Source organism: Meriones unguiculatus, chromosome 15 (genome assembly GCF_030254825.1).
Source record: "Meriones unguiculatus strain TT.TT164.6M chromosome 15, Bangor_MerUng_6.1, whole genome shotgun sequence".
Lineage (NCBI taxonomy): Eukaryota > Metazoa > Chordata > Mammalia > Rodentia > Muridae > Meriones > Meriones unguiculatus.
Genome location: NC_083362.1, coordinates 15546101 through 15566247, shown reverse-complemented (window position 1 = coordinate 15566247; position 20147 = coordinate 15546101). Strand labels below are relative to the sequence as shown.

At 46.1% G+C, this 20147-nt stretch overlaps 1 protein-coding gene across 4 annotated transcripts in view; it reads right to left on the bottom strand.

The window, feature by feature from the left end:
- Ralbp1 (ralA binding protein 1) overlaps positions 1-17542 on the bottom strand; it is a 37025-nt gene extending 19483 nt beyond the window's left edge. The window contains exon 1 of one of the 4 annotated variants that reach the window (XM_021653537.2): positions 16985-17542. The gene's annotated coding sequence lies outside the window, so the exon portion shown is untranslated. Of the gene's footprint in view, positions 1-15843; positions 15971-16463; positions 16707-16984 lie in introns of those variants that run through there. The other 3 variants (XM_021653536.2, XM_021653539.2, XM_021653538.2) reach the window with 3 other exon arrangements.
- Between the last annotated feature and the right edge of the window lie 2605 nt (positions 17543-20147).

Here is a 20147-nt window from a genome sequence, read left to right as displayed (position 1 = left end):
GTATCTTTAAAACTCTGGTAGTTCCAAAACAAATGAAATTCTTGAGGGAATATGGATAAAACGAAGCTGTTTTCAGGCATTTTAAAAATTATACCAAATTTACATATAACCCTGGCTTACTATTATTTTTATTAAGTTTCCATTCTAAACTGACAAAAACAACATAAAACAACCGCTTTCTTGTAAAACTGTCTCAAAGAATAGCTTGTCTGTGCTATTCTGACAAGAATAGCTTGCCAGGCAGGCCATCAAGAACAATGCTTCCAGCACGCTTCTCAAAACGTCCACAAACCCCGGCAACAGGCTGAGCAGGAAGAAGACAGGATCCAGCTGCACAGCCTCAGGGGAGGCAGCAGGAAAATCGAACTGAGACCACCTAGTCCTCAGCAAAGTGTGAGAACTAGGGATTGCTCTGTGTCGTGACTTGTGAAAGAGCCGCTGGGGCTGAGGGATAACAGAGCAAATGAAGCAGATAAAGTAGACCCAACCATCACCTCAGCAGAAAGAAAAAGAAACAAAACTGTTGCCAGTGCCTGACTGTATTATCAAGTAGTTGTAATAATGAAGGCAGACTTAACCAAACATGGGAGATATGTCATCGAAGGCGATGAAAGCAGAGAACTGGAGCAAAGGTACAAGAGACAGAAATCTTTATCTAATGCAATAACTTCCAGGTACCTTTAAAATCGGTACCTCAAGAAATGGCGTTTTGAGAGATGACCATGGTAGCTCACACCTGTAATACCCAGCCCTGGGGGAGGCAGGGATGGGGTGGGGGAGCACTGAGGCAGCTTTGGCAATGTACATGGCAAGCAAGACCTGATGGATGGAAGGAAGGGAGGGAGGGAGGGGGGAAGGGAGAAAGGAGAACGTATATAATTGAGAAATGAAAAAAAAAATTGCAAGAGAAACAGCTGAAAGAAAAATAGTACAACTGGGAGGGTCCAAGATTGAGGCAGGAAGAGCAGTGTTCCATGGATGAGTCCCCAAGACGGCCCAGGCTGTGCCAGTGGAGGTCATGTAACCGACACATAAGCTGTACTCAGAGCTGAGATTTATGTGTAAAAGGGTACAAACAAAAACAGTGAAGGTGAATGAGGGAAGGCCTGAGGAAATCAGGTTCAGGCTTTGGGATCTACACACGGGCCAGATTCCATTCCTCAGCACCGGTGCCCACGAAGGCTGATAGCACAGGCAGTCGAGCCTCCACCTCCTGACTGCTCAGGAAAGCAGGTGTCCTACGTGACCGGCACCTGCCTTCTGCGTGCGGTTCAGGAGCCGTACATCGCCCTGGCCATTCGGGATGTTTTCTAGCAACCAAGGACCGAGGGGCTGTGGACAAGTCTGTACGGCTTGTCAAGCTGGCCGCAGGCTAGCCTGATGTCCACTACAGTAGCTTCCTGCACAAGCACACAGCATGTCCTAGCCAGCCTGCATTATTTGGATTCATCTTAAAAATACAACGAACCAAACCCATGTTTCACAGAAGAAAAAAAAATCATAATTTTTTAAAAACGGTAAAAGGCACTCTAGAAATATAAACACAACTATTCTTTTAACCCTTAGAGTGGATCAGAAATAAACCTTGAGATGAAGCGATGAGGCTCTGAAGACTTCCTGTCAGCAGTGAGATCCTTCCCGTGGTATCGTTGTTGTTGTTGTTTTGTTTTGTTTTGTTTTTTATGGCATCTGACAACACATTTACAGGGGAAGTAATTCCTTATGAACATCCCCACAGACTGATTACTATCTAATTGAGTTGCTACATAATTAATCCTCTCCAATCTACTATCATCACTTAGCTGTACTTAACAGACTTTACTCATTTGGTTCTTCCTTGTAAATCATCAGCCTTAATCTTTCACTTAGCTCTGTCCTTCCCCAGGTGCTTATCCACACACACAAAATTTGAACTGGAGTTCAATGACTCAACTCAAATGACTCACAGAAATTCACTGAGCTACATAATTCGTTTTCCACACAGCTTCCTGGCATCCTGTGGCAGAATAAAATAATATGCCCACAGCAAGCCACTTTAAAAATGGGACATTCTAAAATTACATTGTAACAAGTTCTAATTTATACCTTTTCCTTATTAAGAGCGACTGCTAAAGGACTAATGAGCAAAAAGATAGGAAATTTCACAAATCACCTTAGAAAACTGCCAGTTTAAAACTAACCTCAAGAAGCTAAAATCTAGAGAAGCTTGTAGTCGATGTGAAAGCTTTAAACTCTGAGGATTCAGTGTTAGAGGCTGAAAACTCAACAACAGAAACCAGTAGTACCCAGACAATTCCAGCTACTGCCTACTCGGTGAAAGGCAGGCAGGGAGCAAATGTGGCATTGTGTGACCAAAAGAATGTGTGTCTCAAAGCCCAGGCCGGGCTCCACCTTTAAACAGAACCGTGTGCATTACTAGCTGGGCGCAGAAGACCAAAAGGCTTCCTCTGGAGAAAGGGGAGTTTCCTTACAGATGTATTTCAGTGTAACAGTAAGGGCTGTAGATCAAGTCTTGAGGTTGAGCACTGCACAACCTCTAGCCAAAGGTAGATCCGTTGCAACAGCAGGCTGTCCACACGCCTCCCAATGGCTCTGTGAAGCTCCCTTCACTGGGGCAGTGTAACAAAAACTGTAAAAACCAACACAGAACAGGAAATGACAGAGTGACACTCAGCTAGACCTACAGGCACACACAAGCCACCAAACATTTTAGCTATTGAAGAATGAAGTGAAATGCTATTTTCTCCTTCAACCTTAAGTGTATTGATTTTTCAAGTGGCTACTGAGGTACCTGACGTCACAGTCACAGAACCAGATTCTAAGCACCCTGCAGACACCACAGTCTGGGGGTGTCCAGGAGCACTCTATGAAGCAATGCATTATCTGCATGTAATATATGCACATCGCCACACATAACGTAAATTAGGGATTCTTAAACTTTCTCCACTCACGACTCCTTTCTACTCAAGAAAATTTTATGCAATTCCAGGCATGAAGATATATTACTGATAATTAATCATAAGAAAATTCATTTTAAAACAGTTTGGGGGACCCAAAAAATGGCTCTGTGCCTAAAGGCACTTGTGGAACCCGACACCCTGACCAACTGATACTCACAGGCTGTCCTGTGACCTGTCTAAAGAGCACGCCTCCGTCCTCTCACACACAAACAAATAATTTTAAAGCTTTACTTTTGGTGTGTATATGCAATATTACTGCATATTAAAGACAAAAGCAATTTCACTACTAACAAGATGGATGTGCTTATTTCTGCATAAAGAATCAAATCTTGGATAAATATGTGATATTAAGAAACACACTCAGAAACTCCAGCAACTGCATGTGTAGAGGGGTCCATGTATGTGTCATGCAGGTACATATACACATACGTGCATATCTGTGGAGTCAGTCACCAGGTTCCTTTCTGTCACTCGCCCCCTTTTTCCGTCCTCACAGAGACTGGTGTTCTTCACTTCACTAAGGCTGGCCAGCCAGCATATTCCAGAAGCCCACCTGTGTCCGCCACGCCAGCTCAGGGATTACAGGCATGTGGCACGATGCCCAGCTCTACAGGAAATCCAGGGTCTAAAGGACGGCATGCTCACACAGCAAGCACCTCACCACGTGAGCCATGCCCCCAGACTCAGGCACTGTTTTCTAAAGCAATTATCATCCTTATTCTTCACATAGATGGGATATGGTGCACACACTTATAATTCCAGTGATTTGGAGGCAGAGGAAGGCAGATCTCTGTGAGTTCAAGGCCAACCTGATCTACATGTCCAGGCCAGCCAGAGCGACACAGCAGACTCTGCCCCACCACCACCAAAAAGCTAGGGGCAGAGGTTCACGTGGCCCCACCCGCTCTTAGGATTTGTTGGCACTTAATGGTGGCTGGGGAAGAGACATTTCTTCAGCGATGTAGACAGCACGATGCTGCCCACAAACCTGCACATAACCTCCATGCCTCCCAGAAGCAGCTCTAGTGAAAAATCACAAGAGAGACATGAAAATGAGGAGGGATAGTTGAAAGGACCAGAGAAAGCAACGGAGACAAGAGTGACAGGGTATGAGTGGGCCCAGAATACATTATATAGGCCATGGAAATGTCACATGAGACCACTGTGTACAATTAATATGTGCCACAGAACAATAATAAGCCAAAGCTTTCAATTCAGAATACAAATCGGATTGTTTCTATCACTCCCAGACCTCCCATCCCCCTACACAGAAGGTGAAAAATGGTAAGAGTTAGGCTGGTAAACAAAGTGGCTTAAGTCTGGCAGATGATCTAGGCTCCTTACATTTATCCATCCATCTACCTGTGTATACAGGTGTGTACATGCCATGTCTGTCTGTCTGTCTAACCACCCATCTATCCAACCATCCAACCATCCATCTATTTATCCATTTACTTTCATATGTGTCTATGTGTGTGCTCGCTACATTGTATGTGTGGTCAGAAGGCTTGGCAGCAACAATCCATTCATTAAGCCACCTTGCCAGTCCACAATCTAGACTGGCATCTCAGCTCTCTGGGCACGGTTGTGGGTACTAAGTTCCCAAATCTTTGTGCTCTTATCTATATACAAAGCAAGTGTATTAAATTATAGATCCTATACCTAAAAGTCTGACAGGGAAAGGGCCTTTCTGTCTTCTGTTCCCTGACTTTTCTCTTAAATTGTTTTTTAAAGGCAAGGTTTTGTGTAGCCCAGGCTGGCCTTGAACTTGTTATGTAGCTGATTTTTTTCTTGAACACCTGGATGTTCCTGCCTCCAAATGCTGGAATTACAACTGTGTGCTCTGAGCCCAGCTAATGCTTTTGTTGTTGTTGAGATGGGTCTCAGATTTTTTTCTTCTCAGACTCCTAAGTGCTGGGATTACAGCTACCGGCCGCTGAGGTTAATGTTATACACGTGTCCACGTGTCTGAGAGGGTGTGTGCATACACAGGCTACAGGTCAACTTCAGCTGTCACCCTCAGGGACTGCTGCCTTTTTTAGGTGAAGTCTCTCACTGGGGCCTAGAGCTCAGCAATTAGGCTAGGCTGGCTAGTGACCCCTATGGATCTACCATCTCTACTCACAGCAGCAAAATTACAGGCACACACCTTCACACCCAAGGGTTCTTTAGGTTCTGGAGGCTAAACTCAGGTCCTCATGCTTACACAGCAAGCACCAAAAGACTGGGCTATCGCCCCAACCCTTAAAATTAACCTTCAATTAAACAAAACAAACAAAAAAAGGAGCAAAAGATATTATTCTAGTTAGCTCTGTCAGCTCGACATAGCCTAGTCATCTCAGAGTTCAGCCTCAACTGAGGATACACCTAGATCAGACTAGCCAAGGACAAGGTTGTGGGGATGGGCAGAAGTGTTAACTGATAAAGGCCCCACCCACTGCGAGGGAAGGCTCAAAAGCTCGGTAACAGCAGAGCCATAGTGGCACAAACCTTTAATCTCAGCACTCAGGAGGCTGAAGCAGGTGGATCTCTGAATTCGAGTCCAGCCTGGTCTACAAAGTGATTTCCAGGACAGCCAGGGCTATGTAGAAAGAAAGACCCTGTCTCAAAAAGCCAAAGACAGAGGTGGGGCAGGAAGAAAGAACAAAAGCTTGCTAAGCAGAAGCCCGTGAGCAGCATGCACTTAGAAACTAACCAGAAGCTTACAACAAGCCAGACAGCACTTCCTCAGGGAAACAGCAAGTCTTGGTAAGAACACTGTGCGTCCTGAAGACTGAGCGCCCACGACAGCCACTGTGGGCTCTGTGGGTGGCTCACAAACAACCAAACCCAGCACGCGCCAAAATGGCCTGCATGGAAGCCCAGTTACTGGACTATAGGAAAACTGTACATCAGACAGCTCGACTACAAAGAAACTGTGAAAACAACTAAAGGAGAGAAGCTGGGATACCAGACATTCTGTGATCCAGTGCTCCAGAGGCTGAAGCAGGAAGACTAAGCTTAAACATGATCTGTCTATACAGACTATATAGAAAAACTCTGTCTCTTAAGAAAAAAAAAGGGGGGGGGGGGCGTTAAAAAGAAGAGCCTAATGGAAAACATTAGGACTTTCCCACACTCAAAAGATAATAGCAATAAAAAGACAAAAATTTATTTTTTTAATTCATCAAACAGAAATTCTGAAGCTGAGGGCAAGAGATGGAGAGATGGCTCAGGGGTAGGAGTATCTGCTACTCTTGCAGCGGACTCAGGTTCAATTCCCAGTACCCAACAGGATTCAAAACAAATTTTGTTATTTAACTAAACTCTGAAGTTGAAAAGGACAACAATGCAAATGAGAAGTTCATTAGACAGGCTGAACAACTGATCTGGCAAACAGACTAAACACCCCGTGAGCATGCAGATCAGCTGAGATAAGGGAGCAGTCTGTGATCAGAAAGAAAAAGGGATGAAGAAACTATAACAGAGCCCAAGAGAAAGGTGAGAGATCATCATGAATTTTTTTTTGGGGGGGGGGCAGTGAGACAGGGTTTCTTTGTGTAGCCTTGGCTGTGCTGGAACACACTCTATAGAACAGGCTGGCCTTGAACTCACAGAGATCCGCCTGCCTTTACCTCCCAGGTGCTAGACTTAAAGTTGTGCACCACCACTGCCCGGTTCATCATGAATTTTTGCCAAAACCTAAAAGAAGAGAGGAGCAGAAAGAATATTTAAGAAACAATGGCCCAAACTTCCCAACTTGATGAACACACTTAGCCAACTGCAAACAGGATACACTCACACAGACCCATCAAGACACATCCTCAGTAGTCAAAGATGGGCAGAGTCGGCAAAGAAATGACAGCTGAGCACACCAGATCCCACTGAGACCAGAGGAACAAAGTACTGAAAGAAAAGCCTTGTTTGGGGCTGGAGGTCCTGAGTTCAATTCCCAGCAACCACATGGAGGCTCACAGCCATCTATAACAAGATACGGTGCCCTCTTCTGGCAAGCAGGCATACATGCAGGGAGAACACTGTATACACCATAGTAAATCTGGGCATGGTGACACATTCCTGTAGTGCCGGCACTCGGGACACTAACACAAGAGAAGCACACGTGAGGCCAGTCTGGACAACACATACAAACCCCTCTAACAGAAAAGAAAACTTTTTAAAGAGATGACAAGAAATACGTACAACAGTAACTCAAGAGCTGCCTCTTGAGTGTTATATAGTGATAAGGGGCAATTCCTCAAAAAGACATAGCAGTTATAAATGCTTATGCATCTAAATATGCAAAACAAAAACTGGCAAATTTGAAAGGAGAAACAGTTCAAGAATTTGAGTACTTCAGTACAAATCCAAAACAACACAAATGAGTAACAGTCCAACTGGAGAGAGAAACCAGAGCACATGTCATGCCCTTTGTAGAAATTAATTCTCACTTTCATATGAATTTTCAAGAGGCCAATGGCAACAACCAAAAATTAAAAGAAAACAAACAAACAAAAGGAACAAAACTGAAGAACTCATCTTTCCTCATCTTAAAAATGTACCACAAAGCTGGGATAACCACAAGGGCCCGTGTCCTGGGGGACAGCTCAGCAGCAGGGGGCGCTGGCGGCTCTTCTGAGAACCTAGCTTCAGTTCCCAGCAGCCACATGGCAGCTAACATATTGTACTCCAGTTCCAGGGGATCCAGCGGCCTCTCTGGCCTCCAAGGGCACCAAGCACATCTATGGTGCACAGACACAAGCAGGGGAAGCATCCATACGTAAATAAAAAATATGAACCAGAATAAAAACAGTCACGATTACCAGCCTAAGGACAGACAAGATGACTAATAGAATCAAGCTGAGAGTCTAAAAATAAAACCCAGGCATCTGTGCTCAAACTTCTTCAATAAGGACGTCCTAACTACCCAATCATAAGACTCAAACTCAGATACAGGGAACTAAAACAATAAAATCCTTAGAAGAATAAAAATATAATGCATGATTCCTAGATATTACAACAAAAGTATAACAATTAAAACATGGGTAACTTAGAAACCAAAACATTCATGCACCAGAGGACTCCATCAAGAAAGTGAAGGCAACCAGAAAATGAGAGGATGATTGGAAATCATGTCATCTATACAGGTTTTATCCAAAATATACAAAGAACTCTGAACATTCAACAAGAGACAAACAACCCAATGGGCAAGGGATTTGAAAAGCGATTTCTCCAAAGATATAAAAGTCATTAGCCATGGGAAAATGTAACTGAAGTCCACAATGGGAAGAAAGAAATAGCAAGTGTTGGCCATGACGAGGGGCACTGGGGACCTGATTGAAAATGATGGAGCAGCCCCCTGAGGGCTAGTTTGCAGTCTCATAAGACTGTAAGAATAAATTACCACCCAATCTGGTTTCTGACTATGCTTCTGATAGCAAACCCATTTTTTCCCAGTTCTCCAGACACCAGGCAGGTTCAGTTTAACTCTGACAACAGCTTCAAGAGTTAGCGTCAGACTCTGTAACTGTGCATGTGCGGCCCCACAGACCGTGCTCACTGCAGACGTCAGTGAGCGCCACGCTGCCTCCTGTACTTCTGAGTAAGCAGCTATGGGACCAACCACGCCCCACAACTTCCACCTCAGGCGTACCTGTGTTAGGCAGGGGTCAGAGAACAAGCTCATCCTCCTACCCTGTGGCTTCAGAACTTGAACTCAGGTCATCAGGCCTGGCCTGAGGCACCCTTACCTGGTGACCCATCTCACTGGCCCAGGTTCAGTATTTTGTAAGAATGTTCTAAACATCTTGGGGAAACACGTAACTCACATTTACCAATTTGTGGTGGTGGATGTCATAAGTTACACAAATAGTCAAATGAAGAGGTCCAAACAAGTTGAGGGCCAGAAAGGCCTCAGGTGCAGACACTTCTGCCCCATGGAACTGGGGTGCAGCGCTCCCCAGCACAACGATGTGTTCACCAACTCAGAAGTTCCTGGAACCGCGCTGATTTTATTTTAAAGATTTTATTTTAATTATGTGTATCGTAAGGTTTTAATTATGTGCACATGGGTGCACTGCCGAGGGAGGCCAGAAGAGAGTGTCAAACCCTCAGAGCTGGAGTTACGGAAAGTATGAGCTGCTCAATACAAGCCTAGGAATTGAACTAGGGCATGTGGTTCTCAACCTGTGGGTCACAATCCGTAATGACAGAAAACACAGACATTTACATTATGATTCATAGTGGTAGCGAAATTAAAGTTATAAAGCAGCAACAAAATAATTGTATGGGTGCAGGCATGCCACAACCTGGGGAACTGTATCAAAGGGCCACTTTAGAAAGGCTGAGAACTGCTGAACTAGGGTCTTCTGTGACAGCAGTGTTGAGTTCCCAGTGCTGAGCCCCTCTCCAGCCCCGTGTAAGGGTTCTTATGGAGGTCTCATTTCAAAGGTACAATCATTAGCCGTTGGGAACAAACACAATTTACAGCTCTCCCCTCTCCATTCCCAACCAGAACAAGTTTCCAACAGCAAATCTTGTACTTGGCTTCCCTAACAAGAGCTATGTTTGCTTCCCTCTCCTCCACAAAATTACTTTTTTCACAGAAACTTAGCATGACTGAAAGAGTTAAGCATCTGTAAAAGATAAGACCCTCCCCCTCAGTGGATACCTGAAACAAAAATAGTTCCAAAACTACTGTGCTGTATTTTCTAGTATGCATAAATACCTACAATAAAATTTAAGGAAAAAAATAATAAGAATAATTCATGATAAAATGCAACAATTATGACAAGATACTGGGTAAAAGAGGTGGAAAACGGCCTCTCAGAATGCTGCACGTTACTCAGCCTGTGCTCTGACTGCTGATGGGGTGCGGTGAGGTGGACGATGAAGGCACTGGATGCAGCAGGAGCTGGGATGTAAGCGGTGCTGAACACAAGCAGTGCCACAGCATCAGATCCCATGACTGAGAGGGCCACTGTGGGGGCTGCAATGCCAATGTGCCCCCCAGCCCCTGTGAACACCTGTCTCCAGCAGGCAGAGCTGTTGAGGCACTTACAGACCTTGTCAGAAGTACATCACAGAGTATGAGAGTCTGTGGCCTGATCCACCTCAGTCTGCTCTCGCTGCTGCCTACGTGTGGATGGACACATGGTCTCTCTGCCTCCTGCTCCAACCACCACGCCTGCCACCTGCTGCCACGCCTCCCCGCCATGATGGGCTCCCTCTGGAACTGTGAACCACAAGCAAGCAACCTGTTCTTCTATAAGCGGCCTCTGGTAAGGGCATCTTATCGTGGCAATGAGAAGAGCCTGACGTAGTACTAAGTAAGTGAAAGGACGGCAGCGTACTGTCTGACACACAGATAGTGGACTCATCCCAGCAGGCACTCCAGGCTAAAACCCTGAAATCCAAACGCCCAAGCGTTGGGTTCTGGAATTAGGGATGTCCAACGCGTGTATTTACACAGCGGGATGTTACTGAGAAATGATGAGACTGGCCACAATGCAGACGATCCTTGTTCAGGTCAAGTCAGTACGAAGGATCACACACGTACACTCACGTGAAGCTTCCAAAATGGGGGGCTGGAGAGATGGCTCAGCAGCTACGAGCACAGGCTGCTCTTCCAGAGGTCCTGAGTTCAATTCCCAGCAACCACATGGCAGCTCACAACTATCTATAATGAGATGTGGTGCCTTCTTCTGATGTGCAGGCAGAACACTGTATACATAATAAACAAATCTTTTTTAAAAAATACTCATAAAATCTAAAATGAAACAAAAACCTCACCTTAAAAAAAGTTTCCAAAATGGGCAACCAATAGGCATAGAAAGTAGATGAATGGCTAAGAGGAGCAGCGAGTGACTGCAGATAGGTGAGAAGGCCTTGAGGGAAGTGGAAATGTTCTAAAACCTGTGTTAGCATGGTCACAAAACTCTGAATACACTAGAAAACACGGACCTGCAACTTTTTTAAAGGCTAAATTTGTCTGGAGAGATGGTTCAGCAGTTAAAAGCACTGGCTGCATTTCCAGAGGACCCAGGTTCAATTCCCAGCAACCACATGGCAACTCACAACTGTCTTTAATTCCAGCTCCAGGGGACCTGATACTCTCATACAGACACGAGTGCAGTGAAACAGGAAGGAAAGGAAGGAAGGCTGGCAGGCTGGCTGGCTAAATCTGAAGTTCCTTGCCACACAAGCATGCTAATCTGAGTTCAATGCCCCAGACCCACTGAGTACTTGTGATCCCAGGGCTAGGGAGACAGAGGCAGAAGGATCTCTGCAGTGTGCCAGCCATCCAGCTGCACCACTGAGCTCCAAGTTCAATGGGAGTCCTTGCCTCAAAAAATAAGATGGAGAGCCACTGAGGGAGGCACCCAAACTCAACCTCTGGTCTCCAGGTACATGTGTGCAAACACACACACACACACACATACACACACACACACACACATACATATACACACACACTTATTTTATGGGTACAGAAATTATATTTCAGAAAAGGTATATTTTTTTAAGCAGGTTCATGTTTTTGGCATGTTAAAGATCCCTCCCTTGAGGGCTGGAGAGATGGCTCAGTGGTTAAGAGCATTGGCTGTTCTTCCAGAGGTCCTGAGTTCAATTTCCAGCAACCACATGGTTGCTCACACCCATCTATAAAGGGATCTGATGCCCTCTTCTGGCACACAGGTGTACATGCAGACAGAGCACTCATACATAAATGAATGAATGAATGAATAAATAGGCAGATACACAGACAGATAAATAAATCCCTCCCACAACCTTTATCACCTTCTAGTGCCAACTCTTTCTACCTTCCCTTCACAACTAATACATATGCCTGTCATTCCAGCAATCAGAAGGCCAAGGCAGAAGGACTGTGAGTTCCAGGCAAACATGCACTACAGAGGAAGACCATTTCATAAAACTGAAGATGGAAAATCGGGTGCTGGAGGAGGTCTCCATCTGTTCTCTCTATCCTCTGATCTCTTAACTCAATGAATGCGAAATTTCTTCCCCAACCATCTGATCAAACTGCCAAACGTAGTGCAACACACGCGTAAGAATCTTTAGCAAATTCAATGACTTTCTACTTATCAAATTCAAATTTCCTCATTATAATGATTATTCTGACCAACTACTCAGAGCATTTAAAGGTTTATTATTTTTAATTATTTAGTTGGGTATAATGGCACACCTTTAATCCTGGCATGTAGGAGGCAGAGGTAGAAGGATCTCTTCGAGACCAGCCTGCTCCACAGAGAGAGTTCCGGGGCAGCCAAGACCACATAGAGAGACCCTTTCTCCACATGGGTGCTGGGAACTGACCTTAAATCAAACCCTCCTCTGCCTGGCTTCAATGTTGTTCTCTGGCCTATTTCTAGAACTGCTTGCTGTTGGCACACTCCTCCTGAGTGGCGGTCCCTTAACTAAAGGCTTCCGCTGCCACTTAGAACATACTGTGACGAGGCTGGAGAGAGGCTGAGAGACTTCAGCTCAACTGCTGAAGTCTAAGGCTCACAGCTCACATCCATGGGAAAGTCTGAGGCGCACGATTCCACCTGGACGCTCATGAATACCATCCACTCACATACCAGAAGCCAACTCACGGTTCCTCCTCAAATTTACTCCCCTTCCTGAGTACTCTTTCTTGGTTTGTCTTATCATTGTCTTTTGGGGGACCCAGGATGAAATCCAAGTCACCGTATCCAGTTATTTTACCTTCACTTTCAAAAGCCAATTTTTGCTAAATTTTATTCAATGTGTTCTCTAAGTATTTCTGCTAGCTGTATCCTAACAATGTGCTAGTTTTACACTCTATTTCTCACCTCAGTTACTGACAATAACAAAGACTTTCTAGGGGCTGGAGAGATGGCTCAGAGGTCAAGAGCACTAGCTGCTCTTCCAGAGGTCATGAGTTCAATTCCCAGAAACCACATGGTGGTTCACAACCATCTATAATGAAATCTGGTGCCCTCTTCTGGTGTGCAGGCAGAACACTGTATATGTTGTAAACAAATAAAAGAAAAAAAAAAAAAGACTTTATAAAGTCTCTCCATAGCCAATTTTATTTACCTCTCTATACTCTGAAATCTACATTCCACTACTCTAGAATAATCTTTCTAAATGAAAACATTATGATTAAACTTACGACCAACACTGCAGCTACAGAAAAGACTCACCTTTCTGACAAGGTTATACAAAGTACTCCTGCTTCCTACTTAGCTCTGTCCAAGTCCTTCAGCCTTGACTTCCTTTTCCAGTTAATTCTTCCTGATCCTTAAGGACATAGCACGGACAACATCTAACTCCTCCTACCTCTCCCATAGCTTTTCCCTTAAGAACCTGAGAACTGCGTCTTGTAGACAGTCACAGAACCCCTCTAGTTCCATTTCCTACAGAGCAATCTTAGAAACATACTGTAGTCCGTGGGCTGAGTGTTATAGAGAAGCAAATAACTGGCAGAGATCTGCCAGGCTGACTGTTGTTGTGGATACAAAAATGGTTTGTTTTGGTCCCAGCTGTGGGATGTGGGACTGATTCACATGGTCCACAGCAGCAGACTATTTGCCTCATGCGGGCTCTGAGAGGAGCTCTTTGCCAGCCACGGATAGTTTAAATCTGAGGAGAGAGAATAAATGCCAGAGACCAGAGTGTGAGGAGGAGCTCCAAGAACAAGGCTGCTCCTGCTTCCCCCTTGCTGCTCCTGGTTGTTGTTGTTGTGAGACAAGAAGTTGACGGTCTCTTGAAACAAGGATTGGACTGGCTCCAAGGAACCCGACAACTCTAACCAGCAGGAAGTAGCTATGAGAACTGCGCCCCCTCTCCCACTAATCCTTTCTTTCTCCTACCTGGTGTTAAGGTGATGGAAGGGATCGGGTGGAGTTGGGAGAATAAGGTAAGAAACATAAATAAAAGAGTTTTTAAAAACTAATGCCAACTGTCTGTTTCCCTCACCCCCATCTGGTCTGTCTCAACGGCTCCTATCTGCTTGCAGGACAAAGCTGAAATTGCTTTGGTGGTTTCATGGCTCACCACCACCACCATATGCAGCTATCCTTGAGGTAGCTATCCTTGCAGATACTACTAGGTAGTTTTACACACCTCTGCTCACACTATCCCCTACCTAACTGTACATCATTTCCACAGCTGCCTCATTGCTTTTACAATGTTAGATATCTTCCACTGAGCATTCCCAAACTGTACTTTCATCGCTGTTTATAGACATATGGTTCTTTTCTAACTACTGCCCTCTTCTAGAGCTGCTCCCTTAAGAACCTGAGAACTGCATCTTGGATATACTCACAGAATCCCTCTATTTCCTACAGAGCAATCATAGGAACATACCGCAGTCTGCAGGCTGAGCGCAGTACAACACACACATGCCCAGGACATACCTATAGATGTGTGTGTATAAACCACATATCCGATACACTCACGTCTTACTTGTTGATGATTCAAGAAGAGATAAACTTGACCATCTGAAAGCAAGTGGTCCTATCCATCTTCAAGCTCTCTTCACTTGGCAGAGAACCTAAACTCAGTAACTCTTGTAGCCAGCATTTTTCCCACATCTTACATACATTAGCTTAAGTTCTATCAGGGACTTTCTTTTAAAAGAAAAGAGCCGCTGGACATGGTGGCACAAGCCTCTAATCCCAGCACTTAGCACTTAGGACTCAGAAACAGGAAGATCTCTGAGTTCAAGCTCCTGGTTTACACAGGGAGGATCCAGGCCAGCCAAGAATACACAGTGAGATCCTGACCCTCTCCCCAAAAAGAAGAAAACGGAAGATGCTTTGGGGCAATGTTCTGGACCTAATCTCTTCTTGCCAAGCAACTGGCTGTGAAAATGTAACTGCACAAAATAAAGTTAATATTTGCTTTTTAAATTGTTTATTATTTTTAATTATGGGGGAGATATGCTGTTGTCTGTGGAGACAAGAGATGTTGGGTTTCTAAGGAGCTGGACTTACAAGAAGTTGGGAAGGACCTGATGTGGATAGTGGGGACCAAAACTCTCTAAGAACAGCAAACCTTTTAACTAGTGTCTGTAGCCCCAATGCACACTCTCTAAAATATCACTTCTGTCTTTCTAAATTATGAGGAAGCAGTCCTTGGAAATTCTATTATGAGAGACCACCTTTGGAAAAGACAGCAAATTCAGTTATCTCACTTGTTTCTAGATACTTTGGGTTTTTGTTTTTTGAAACTGGGTTTCTCTTGTGTAGCTTTGGCTGTCCTGAAACTCGCTCTGTAGACCAGGCTGACCTCAAACTCACAGAAATCTACCTACCTCTGCCTCCCACATGTCTGGGATTAAAGGCGTGTGGCTTTAATAACAGCAACTACTATTAAAGTAACCTATCTCTCTTGGATCTATGAGACACTCTGAAAAAAATGGAACCACTCTACTGACTCCAGACCTCTGCTAATGCCAGCACCGCTGACGGTAATTATTCATTTCCAGGAAGATACTCAGGATCTTGAAATCAGCAAGGTAATTTCTACAAGAAGTGATGTGACCTTTCTCATTCACTTCTTTCTCATTCACTTGTTTCTTCCTTTACAAGTGCTGTCAACCTGAACAACAAACCAAAGGTGGGCCTATCATCACTTAGATATTTTGTGACTAGCAGCCAAGCATGGTGGGATGCTACCCAAGTATCGCAGCCTTAGCCCACACCCACTCCGTTAACGCCACTGAGGCTGGGTAGAGCAGTATCCACATGGTAGCACTCCTGCCACAAGCACAGACCTCCAACGGAAACATCAGTGATCTTCAAGAACAGTAGGAAACTTGGGGTACATACGCTATCTCTCCAGAAGAATGTCTGTAATAATCTCCAAACTTGAAGCAGCACTACTTAAGACTGCAAAGTGGAATATTTTGTCAAACCTGTTTCACGGCGACATATTTAAAAGACGAGGGTTGGGGGGAAGCTGGCCTCGATTAAGAACATTCTGGCACGAAAACACTTGAAAATGCGTTGAGAATGGAGTTCTCAACTCCAGATCTGGCCGTCCATGTCCACTAAAACCTGCAACAGAGGCGCCCCGCTGTTCAACGGCTGCAGTGGGCAAGAGCAGCTGTTCTCCACCGGCATGCACGGTGACCGGTGGGCAAGCCAGGTGCGACTCACGCCCCGGAAGGCTGAGTAAGGCCAGTCCCCGGCCAGGTGCGGCCGGAGGAGAAGCCCCGGGGCCTGGAAGCTCCAAGAAGCAGCTCGATTCCCAACTCGGCCCTGGCTCCAAGAGCGCCACAGGACACACCCGGGCGCACCCAGGGAGGCCTGTCCGGCAGGCAGCGTGACCCTCCCCAAGCGAGCAAGCTCCCGGGTGAAGCCTTCCCGGAGAACACGCCGCGCGGCAGCCACGCCCCCCACCCCCAACTCCCAATTCCGAGCCCAGGCTCCCGAGCCCAGCACGCTGCATGACAGGCGCGGGCGCCAGACGGCTGCCACGGGCACCGCGCCGCAGCGGCGCGACCCCCGCGAGAGACCGTTCCCCGCCACTCACCAGTGCCTGCCGCCGAGCGACCGTCCGCTCCGCTGCAGCCGCCGCCTCCTCGCACTCACGCCGCCGCCACGACTGCCGCCTCCTGCGCTGGCCCCCGAGCCGGCCGCGGGAGCCCCATTCCCACCCCGCCCAGCCTCCGCCTGTTTACAATGATTGGGACGAAACGGGAAGAGCCGGCGCACCGCGCACGCGCACGCCCTCCTCCCGCCGCAGCCGGCTTCCCGGGTCCTCGGATTCCTGGCTCTGACGGCTAGGGCCGTCCAGGGCAAACGCCCCTTGCCCTCGCGCAGGGCACGCCGGGAGTTGTAGTTCGAGCGACCCCGACACCCCGCTGCTGGAAGGCCTTGTCTCGGATATAAACCACAACACCCAGAAAGCATCGCGCCACCCGGGCTGGCACTTGCAGGGGAGCCAGGGAACCCGCGAGAGGACGCGCCAGGCGCTAAGGCTCTGCGGGCGCCTGCGCAGTGGCTTGGGATCCAGTGCCACCAACGCACACATCCACACACGAACACACCTACCGGAACGAATCCCAGCGAAGACAGTTTGGGAACCCTGCAGAGCTGCGCAGGAAAGAAAGCGCTTTCCGCCCAAGCTCTGGCCTGGTGTCGGCGGCTACCGAAAGTGACACTTTTTTCCCCCGCGTCTGCGTACTTCAGTGGTTGCAACCAGTTAAACCAGCCTAGGCTGCCGGCCCACCCGCCGCTGGGTGGAGCACCTTGCTGGCCTTCTCTGGGCGGGGATCATCCCTTAGAGAATTCTCGCCTTGGGGATTGGAGGAAGAAGCTCCGGGGGCCTGTGCGGGGCAGTCCGCAGGACCCCCGAAGTGTGTTGCGCGGCGGCGGAACAGCTGTCTCCCACCCACTTGCTTCAGCACTTAGCAGTCAACGCCCGAGTGACAGCCGCTCGGCATCGTGCTCCGTTCTCAGATAGGAACAGCTGAATACCCTCCCGAAGTCCCCCGCGAAGGCTGGAGAGCGTGTTCGCTGGTGCAAACCGAAACGTGAAAAACAGCAGTCCTGGTTTTATAATTCTGGCAGTCAGAGGAGAGATGAGATTTCTAGTGGGTGATTCTTAACGATCACGTCTATTCCCAAGAGCCACATTTATAGAACTTCATCACCTATTTAAATTGATCTCTGTGATCCATTGTGTACTATGCTCTCAAGCCATCTTTCTTCAAATCAGACAAGTCTGCCCCTGTACAAAAGAGTCCCCCTGAGCGGATCACTAAGGTCCTAGAGGAACCTTCCCAGAGCCCCTTCCACGGGGACATGGCCTTGTGAGTATGCGAATTTAAATACTCCTTCCCGCTGGCAGTGCTGATTTGGCCAAGGGACGGGCACTAACCCAAGCAGGGCTTTATGGAGCCCTCTCCTGAAATTGACACATGAACGTGGGGTTGGGGTAGAGACGGTTTTTCACTGAGTAATTACTGGTGGTCGTATTTACTGTAACATCACGTGGCTTGTCCACTGTGGAGGTGAATGAGGCCGAAAGTAGAGAGGTGGAGGCAGGAAAATCAGGAGGGGTCTCAGTGAAGGCTCCCTTCTGAGCAGATCCTTAAGTGCTGCGTTTCTGTGAGGCTCGGTGGGTGAGCCAATGCGTGAATATTCTATACACACTTTTTATTATTTGTGCTAACGGAGGTACAAATATAGAGTATAATTATTGGCTGTATCTCAGCTTTTTTTTTCCCCCTCCTACTTAAGTGGCACCACACAACCATTTCTTCTGGTAACTGTTTCAGAAATAAGCGTCGTGTCCAACCAGAGCCAAGGAACCGGCAAACAGAGGCTTCTACTAAACGGAAGCTTCTTTTTTTTTTTTTTTTTCTGATACAGTGAAGTATTTCAGGTCTGCAAATGTAGGAACCATTTCCCCTCCAACCAGGGAAAAGCTAAACAGGTGAGAGAGAACTCAGGGAGAAGATGAAGCTCATTATGCCAGACAGATACAATGTGTTCTGGGACAAAAGCTCGGCGGCGTTGTTTGCAGCCCGTTATAAAAAGACTGGGTGTGTTGATTTTCTGCGCTTGTGCAGGTTGAGCCTACGGCCTTATAGATGCTAGGCGAACATTCTACCACTGAGCTCCAGCTCCTGTTGAGCTGACTGCCTTTCACCTCCAGGGGACTGAGGAAGAGAGCTAACGTGCGCCTGAAAGCCATTTGTTGCTCTGCATTGGTTCTCATCCTAACGCTGCCGCCCTTTAATACAGTCCCTCAGGCTGTGGTGACCCCCAACCGTAAAATTATTGTTGTTGCTACTTCATAAGTGTGATTTTGCTAGTGAATCATAGTATAAATATGTGTTTTCCCATGGGGTTAGGTGACCCCTGTGAAAAGAATGCTTGGCTCCCAAGGGGTTGAGAACTACTGTAGGCTAATGTATGATCACTTTAAGGTCAAACTTCATCTCCTTCCCAGTTATTGACACTTTTTATCCACCTGTTGATTTAGCCACATGAAATCTTTAGGAAGCTTCCTTTCCCTACCCCAACCCTTACACCCCTAGCACCCTTGTGTCATGTACATGCAAACAGACATTTTGTCTCCTCCAGTACACCAATTTTAGTAATTTAGATCACAATACTATCCATTATTTACAGGACCAAGGCTTTGAATGCTATTCACAAGCACAGGCATGTGTGTGTGTGTGTGTGTGCGCGCACGCGCGCGTTAGGAAAGAAAAAAGACTCAAAATTTGACAGATCATCCTTCCCATCTACCAACCTATACTATTAAAGGTTCCAGGAAAAAAAAATTACTGGGAAACTTTGTTATTTTTCTGATACTTTGTTTTTTGTTTATTAGTTTTGCTCTTTTCATTTTCCCATTTCTCCTTTTACTATATTTTAGTAATATTTGACTATTTTCAATAAATTTTTAGTTTTAATTTTTTAATTTTTATTTTGTATATTAATTACACTTTATTTATCTTATATCCCAGCTATAGCCCCCTCCTTCATTCCCTCCCAAGCCCACTCTCCCTCCTTCATCTCTTCCCTGCCCCTTTCATAGTCCACTGATAGGGGAGGTCCTCCTCCACTTCCATCTGACCCTAGCTTATCAGGTCTGATCAGGACTAGCTGCAATGTCCTCCTCTGTGGCCTGGTAAGGCTGCTCCTCCCTGGGGGGAGGGGAGGAGGTCAAAGAGCCAGCCACTGAGTTCATGTCAGAGAGTTTTAATTTCTAGTCTCTTACATTTGCCTAACTTTGTTGATTCCTGTTTTTCTTTATTGTTCAACAAGATGGTTTTTTACATCATGCAATTTTGTCCTTTATAGTATTTTTCTGCATTCATCTTGAAGTTATTTCATTTAATCTTGTTTATCTTTTCTTTTGTGCTTTACCTACCTTGTTCCTTTACGTCAATCCATTACTATTAATTTATACTATATAAGTCCATGGTGTCTCTATATTGCTGCCTTTTCCTGTATCACTGGTGGTTTGGCAGTTAGCATTAATCACTGTGTGTTACTGTATCTGTTGAGTGTGTTGTAGTCCTTACAGTGGCTTCTACTCACTGATGAGGAATGGGAATTGTCCCTCAAGAGAAGGCCATGACTAAGATCTCCAAACAAACCTCAGAACCACACCAAGAGATGTGCAAACCACAGCACAGAAACACACAATGTCAAGACAAATGACTCCTCCAAAGATCATGAGTCTTCGATTACTGAA